The following is an 8,113-nucleotide window of genomic DNA, read 5'->3' as shown; positions in this document are numbered from 1 at the left end:
CTTATATTTAATAAAAATATCAACACATAATATTAATAATAATCCTCTTCTTCGTTTAGAATAGAAAATTCTTATACGACGGTTTAAATATTCTCATAAATTTTTCAAAAGTTTCCATGGACTATGAGATCTCACGTCGGTTGAAAAAGAGAACGAAACATTTCTTAAAGTAATGTGGAAACATCTCTCACAGACACATTTTAAAACCGTGAGACTTAACGGCGATACGTAACGGGCCAAAGTAGATAATCCCTGCTAACGGTGAGCTTAGGCTATTACAAATGGCATCAGAGCCAGACACCGAGCGGTGTGCCAACAAAGACGCTGGCCCCCAAGGGGGTGGATTGTGAGATCCCACGTCAGTTGGAGAGGAGAACGAAACGTTCTTTATAGGAATGTGAAAACCTCTCCCTAACAAACATGTTTTAAAACCGTAAGGTTGACGGCGATACATAACGATTCCAAACGGATAATATCTACTAGCGGCGTACTTGGGCTGTTACACTGACATCCATATTTTCATTAAATTGAGGTCTCTACATTTTTCATCAACATTGTCATTTAAAACTTGAGTGTTAATATTAATCTCTTTAATTTTTCGTCATGAAAATTTTGAAGTTAAGGGTTTATTATGATTTCATGCAAGTGACACAGGTGAAACAAGATTTGAGGTTTCAAACATATGCATCGTCGAATTTGTAATAAGACACAAGAATAGACGAACAACATTGTTCATTTTAAACACGACATTGAAATGGAAAATTGAAGAAGAAACAAGAAACGAAAATGAAAGGATTTGGTTTCAAGCAGGGCATTGGAAGCCGGACGGAACCTTCTTTCCACAATAGTTCAAAAGCAAGCTGAGGGAAACTGAGAGGTCAATCTTGAGACCCAAGGCTCTGGCCTTTACCGCAGTGCAAAGGCACACAGCAGCTTCCAGGTCAACAAGGCCTTGGATTAGGGTGCAGCATGGGGATTTTGGTGGTGAGCCGATCACTAAGTGCACTAGATCGTCCAGCAAGTCAGCGCAGACGCCAAGCTTGAGGGTGTCCCTGGGGCATTTGAGGAGTGATGGTTGCTGCCTTGACGGGGTGGGCTTGTGGGGCTTGGGTGGCGGCGGTGGGCAAGGGATATAGGTGGAGCTGACCATAGTGAAGAAGAGGAGGTTGAGGAGGAGGAGGGCAATGGGTGAAGAGAGCTTGGAAGCCATTGGTGGAGAGATATTGAAGGGTTTGTAGGTTCGTGGGATGGCTTGCGAAGAATTATGAGAAGGGTTAGGGTTTTTATAAATGGGGTTTGGGAATTTGTTGTATTTTAAAACAAAAATTCCTTATAAATTGCTGGATATGAAACACCTAACTCTTTCAGTTAATTTATTAAGTTTTGAGGAATTGATTTAAGAGATGGGTTTTTTATTAGTTTGTCTTTTTTCGAGTATTATAAAAATGTCAAATGGCCTACAAACTAGACGAAGTGATGTTGGATAATAAGATATCAAATACTTTTTAAAATAAATTATTGTGGTTTGTAGGGTTGGAAAATAATATTTGATAGAACCCTTCGAGACAAGTGGGTAATAGATGATAATCTAGAGATTATTTTTAGTACAAATAATTTTTACAAATATAATATGGTTTTTTTTTTTTTTTTTTAAATATAACTATGAGATTCCACGTCATTTTGAAGGAGTAACGATTTTTTTTTTACAAGGGTGTGGAAACCTCTCCCTAGTAAATTGTAAAATTGGCGGCGATATATAATGAGTCAAAGCGAATAAATATATGTTAACAATGAGTTTTGATATATATTGATGTTAGTATGACATAACAGTACAACTTCTAAAACATGACAAGACTAAGATTGTTATTACATGCATGCTTTGAAAATCTTTTAAAGTTTACTTAAAGATGAAAATGGTTATAAGATAAAAGATCTCTCAAAAAAAAAAAAAAAAAAATAGACTTTTATTTAGGATCCCAAAAATGAATTTTAAAACATAAATTGGACCGTTAAACTTGAAATAGGCTTTAAAGTGTCGTTTGCGAATAAGGAGTGATTGATTAGAGATGTAGTGGCAAAGACTTGTTCAATGTCAAAATGAAAGGAAAAAGCTTTGCTCTAAATTCGATGGAGAGAGAGCACTTGACCTTTATATCAAGAGCTAGTGCCACTGAGATTTGGCACAAAAGACTTGGGCACTTTGATCATTGAGGTTTGCTTTAGATGCAATCAAAGAAGCTGGTAAAAAGACTCGCTGACATTAATGATTACATTCCTCTTTGTCGTGCTTGTAATTTTGGGGAGCAACATAGGCAACCATTTCCTAAACATTCATGGAGAACCTCGAAAAAACTGCAGCTGATTCATACTGATCTTTGTGGTCGTCAACGAACTACATCATTAAATGGTAATCTTTATTACATTGTTTTTATTTATGATCTAACGAGAATGTGTTGAATCTTCTTGCTTGAGCAAAAGCCAGAAGTTGCGGGCGTATTTTGAAATTCAAAGCCAGAGTTGAGAATGAAAGTGCATACTTGATTCAGACTATAAGATCAGATAATGGCAAGAAGTACACTTCATAAACTTATAACAGGTTTTGTGAAGAGGCTGGAATTGAACATCAATTGACAGCACTATACACTCCTCAACAGAATGACGTCAATGAAAGGAGGAATAGATTCATAATGGAGATGATATTTCATCTATTGAAGAGTTTAGATGACCATAAAGTATCTTGTGCATCGTTCATGTTCTAGGATGATGCACAAATGTGTTTCTCAGTCCTAATGGTGGTGTAATCACACGACATTATGAGAAGATTATTACTTGAGCATGGCCACATTGTTGGGTTTAATGTTCTAAAACTCATAGTTGGTAAACAAAAACATATTCTATTTTCAATAAAGTTATTATTATTGTTTATTTAGTAAAGATCGTTATTGAATAAAGTGAAATTTACGATCATTAATCTGAATCCAATAAACTAAGAACACTCTGGCTATAGTATGATTACTTGAACTATATGTAGAGACATAAGAGTGGATCAAGTTCAAGTATATAGTCAAAATGATCTATAGTATAAGGATAAGGCTGAGTACCTCATTCGGGGGCCACTATGGATGCGGCCCACTTTTGTATATGATATAAATAATGTGATCACTAAATTGTACATGTGGAGACATGTGAGTGGGGGCGTCCTATGCAATAAGTATTGCATAAGATCGGACCATGAAGAAAACCACTCTCACTTTTTAATGTCGTTTACTGTTGAGACTGATTTTCTTTTCATTCGATAACCTAGGTAACTCGGTTTTAATCCCGAGCTAACCATGAACTCCTGTTTATTCGGAATTATCCTTAGATTTGCATGGGTGAGAGTGGCTCTAGTTCGCCGACTCAATAGGCCTCTCATTTCAGGGGTAAGACTGGGTGAATGGCTGGGGACGTGGGATGCAAGATGGAATTCACTCCTACCCACTTTTAGGGATAGAAGAGAGTTAGTTCCCTTAAGCACTGACTCCAGGTCTTGAACAAGGGGCCCCACCCTCTCATTAGCTTGAGAGGGATTCGGTTTACTGGTTGGACCACAAACCAATTGTTCATTAGAGGATCAGTGAGACATAAGGAACAAGAAGTAACTTTAGGGGTAAAACGGTAAATTTACCCAGCTCTAGTTACGAACAACCTGTGAAGGATCGACTTACTAATCATGGTTATATCAAATGGACATAAATATATCTATAGTGAGGGGAGTGCAACTACTAGGCTATAGTGGAGTGTCCTAGTAGTTAACGAATGTTGGTTAACAAGGTTAATGAGTTTAGCCGGTTAATCTTGGATCGTTGGAGCCCATGATCTATAGGTCCATTAGGTCCCTCTGCTTGCTCATATCAGACTAAACCATAGAACAGTGTGATGATTGAGTTCGAAGTGTTCGAATTCAAATTAGGGAATATGCGCTACATATATGCGATATATTTAACCGCATTTTTGTTTTATTTACGAATTAAACGAAAGGAGAGAATCTGAGATATTTAAATAAGATTTAAATATCTTAATCAATTATGTGTCGGAATTGATTGGGATTGGCATTTGAATTAATATTAAATATTAATTAAATAGTTTAATTAATCATTTAATGTTACTTTAATTTGAAATTCATTATTCAAATTAATTGTTGAATTAAAATGAAAAAAAGTCAAAACGTTGACTTCATCTCATGGAAAAATCCATGTTAGTGGAATTTTGAGGTGTCAAAATTTGGTTTAACCAAACTTGCATGTTTGCCAAATAAACCCCACAAGTTTGAGTGGAATTTTGAGGTTTATTTGGCAAACTCAAACATGCATGCTTGCCACATAATCCCAAACATTTGAGTCGAATTTTAAGTGTCAAAATTTGGTGATCTCAAATTTGCATGAACATGCAAACATGACTCTTTAAATAGAGTGATCATGGTACATGGAAGGTCTTCTTCTTGGTGGAAAACCTTGAGAAAAACCTCTCACAAACACTCTCTTCACTTATACAAAATCTCTCCCAAGTTTAGTCACTCACCGGATTTCACAATCCCGTTCTAAGGCCGGAGGATAGTGGAGAAGACACTAGTGGTGGTTCGAAACCGGTTCGTGAGGAAAAAGGAGTTTGAACTACAAAAGGTTAGTATCTAAACTAATTAAGTTTTAATACTTATGAACATGCTAGTTATATACTATAATTAATGTTCTAAAAGTGCCTAAGATCCAAATTGCTTCCGCATGTGTTATATTAACACCATCACACATGTATAAAACAATAGGAATTCACCAAGAATTCATGAGGCGAATGAGCTTAGCCTAGTCTCGAAATTGGTCTACATTAAGACAAAGAAGGCAGAGAGATTCATCGTAGACTTGGATGAAGGTGTTTGCCTCGACCTAGGCTTACTCAGTAAAGCTATTCATTATGATTTTCTCAACTCGACCAAGGTGGCCTCAACCTAAGTGACTTATTTCTAGCCTCGATGGCTTACGCCTCGACCTTGACTCTAAGATCATCCCTTTGTCATGGCTTTATAATACTGTATGGGTAACAAATTTTGATTTGTTAACTTATTTGATTCGGTTTGGCGTTTTTATTCACTCATTGCAATTAAGGTTTAGCTTCTCCTTTAGTCTCAAGTTAAGAGTCGCTACCAAGTGTCATGCTTATCTCTTAAATGCGGAATATAGCTCTTAGATACTCATCATAAATAACGGAAAATTTAAAACACATTCAGAACACTTTAAACTACTAGAACACATTGTCGGTCTTACGTGTTTCAAAATATAACGTCGGAATTTAAAATTAAAACAAAACAATTACAAATGAAATAATCTAAATAATGATATAAAAGCGTCCTATACTCCTATGACTAAGAATTTAAACATGCAACTACCTTATGCACGTGCCACAGTATCAATTTCCGATGTCGTCGTTGTCCGTACATGGGCGTCTTCTCTTTACCTGAAAAATGATATTTGGCACACGGCTTGAGTATTTCAAAGAATACTCAGTAAGTGACCCATTGTAGGGGTCATGCTGATGCAAACACGTGCAACATGCTCTTGGGATCGAGCTCTAACTCATCTAGGAGTGACCTCCAATCTCGAACAAATTGGATGTGTAGTACATCTTTACACATGACCCACACGTGCGAGCGTGAATCCTCTGGGCGCTCGCCTGGACCCTCTAATCAAGCTAATCTGTAACGACGTCTGAAAGTTAGTGGAACCCCATAGTGTCATGAACTATTCAAACTTGATAGTATGTGTAATTATCATAGGCTTAATGTATGGAGCACAATTGCGAGTATGAACTATTTATTAGGCTGTTTTTCTTGAGGCTTCAACTCTACCGTAGAAAGAAGAGACTTAAAATATAAATATATCTAAGAATAGCTTAACAATCCTCACATTTGTGCCGATCAAGGTTGGTCTTAAACAAAGATACTCTAATTTTCCATACGTTAATAACTTCGCCTACGAAATGGCTTTAATGTTGGCTTGGTTGAATGACTTGTATGATGTACGAATGACAAATTTTTCATGATTGTTTGATGCGTTTTGTGTTATGTTATGTTTATGCAATGATACAAGATGTACTATAATATGATTATGTCATGTTATGGAACTATGTTGTGATATTAATGTTGTATGATGCATGAACCTCCATATATTACACTACATAAACTACGATATCATGTACGTCGTGGTATTATGCACGCTCCTTTCCCTCCATAGCTTCTGCCAACGTGAGTTTAAGCTAGCCCAACAAGTAGACTTAGAGGATACGTATACGAGTCTGCTAGGTGGATCTATGAGTGCATGTGTAGAGAAATATTACACATTCAACTCTATCCAGACTGAAAAGTAGAGATCGTTGCATGTATTTGCATTTTCCGACCGCAACAGCGTGATTATTTACTGAGTATTTTTTTTAAATTATCAAACCAAGTGCTATTTTTAATATTGTCCACCAAATCCACTTTTTAATCATATTGTATAAAATTGACCTTATATTTAATAAAAATATCAACACATAATATTAATAATAACCCTCTTCCTCGTTTAGAATAGTAAATTCTTATACGACGGTTTAAATATTTTCTCATAAATTTTTCAAAAGTTTCCATGGACTATGAGATCTCACGTCGGTTGAAAAAGAGAACGAAACATTTCTTAAAGTAATGTGGAAACATCTCTCACAGACACATTTTAAAACCGTGAGACTAACGACGATACGTAACGGGCCAAAGTAGATAATCCCTGCTAACGGTGAGCTTAGGCTATTACAAATGGCATCAGAGCCAGACACCGAGCGGTGTGCCAACAAAGACGCTGGCCCCCAAGGGGGTGGATTTTGAGATCCCACGTCAGTTGGAGAGTAGAACGAAGCGTTCTTTATAGGAATGTGAAAACCTGTCCCTAACAAACATGTTTTAAAACCGTAAGGCTGACGGCGATACATAACGATTCCAAATGGATAATATCTACTAGCGGCGTACTTGGGCTGTTACACTGACATCCATATTTTCATTAAATTGAGGTCTCTACATTTTTTCATCAACATTGTCATTTAAAACTTGAGTGTTAATATTTCTCTCTTTAATTTTTCGTCATGAAAACTTTGAAGTTAAGGGTTTATTATGATTTCATGCAAGTGACACAGGTGAAACAAGATTTGAGGTTTCAAACATATGCATCGTCAAATTTGTAATAAGACACAAGAATAGACGAACATCGTTGTTCATTTGAAAAAGAACTACGTACCATTATGTTACATTGCATTGTAATGAAACGATAAAAAGATGGTGGAATTCTGAGAAGATTTCCAAACCCATCATAACACGACATACGACCAAACTGATTATTTAAACACGACATTGATAGAAAATTGAAGAAGAAACAAGAAACGGAAATGAAAGGATTTGGTTTCAAGCAGGGCATTGGAAGCCGGACGGAACCTTCTTTCCACAGTAGTTCAAAAGCAAGCTGAGGGAAACTGAGAGGTCAATCTTGAGACCCAAGGCTCTGGCCTTCACCGCAGTGCAAAGGCACACAGCAGCTTCCAGGTCAACAAGGCCTTGGATTAGGGTGCAGCATGGGGATTTTGGTGGTGAGCCAATCACTAAGTGCACTAGATCGTCCAGCAAGTTGGCGCAGACGCCAAGCTTGAGGGTGTCCCTGGGGCATTTGGGGAGTGATAGTTGCTGCCTTGACGGGGTGGGCTTGTGGGGCTTGGGTGGCGGCGGTGGGCAAGGGACATAGGTGGAGCTGACCATAGTGAAGAAGAGGAGGTTGAGGAGGAGGAGGACAATGGGTGAAGAGAGCTTGGAAGCCATTGGTGGAGAGATATTGAAGGGTTTGTAGGTTTGTGCGATGGCTTGTAAAGAATTATGAGAAGGGTTAGGGTTTTTATTAATGGGGTTTTAGAATTTGTTGTATTTTAAAACAAAAATTCCTTATAAATTGCTGAATATGAAACACCTAACTCTTTCTGTTACTTTATTAAGTTTTGAGGAATTGATTTGAGAGATGGGTTTTTAATTAGTTTGTCTTTTTTAGAGTATTATAAAAATGTCAAATGGCCT

General features: G+C 37.1%; 2 pseudogenes; both read right to left on the bottom strand.

The window, feature by feature from the left end:
* Positions 1-802: 802 nt before the first annotated feature.
* LOC147791410 (14 kDa proline-rich protein DC2.15 pseudogene) lies at positions 803-1,210 on the bottom strand (annotated as a pseudogene).
* A 6,244-nt stretch (positions 1,211-7,454) lies between these two features.
* LOC147791409 (14 kDa proline-rich protein DC2.15 pseudogene) lies at positions 7,455-7,864 on the bottom strand (annotated as a pseudogene).
* Positions 7,865-8,113: the final 249 nt, after the last annotated feature.

The sequence above is a fragment of the Cucurbita pepo genome, chromosome 8 (assembly GCF_057944985.1).
Source record: "Cucurbita pepo subsp. pepo isolate OVF chromosome 8, ASM5794498v1, whole genome shotgun sequence".
Lineage (NCBI taxonomy): Eukaryota > Viridiplantae > Streptophyta > Magnoliopsida > Cucurbitales > Cucurbitaceae > Cucurbita > Cucurbita pepo.
The sequence above is the reverse complement of the archived record's forward strand: the minus strand, read 5'-3'. Positions and strand labels throughout refer to the sequence as shown.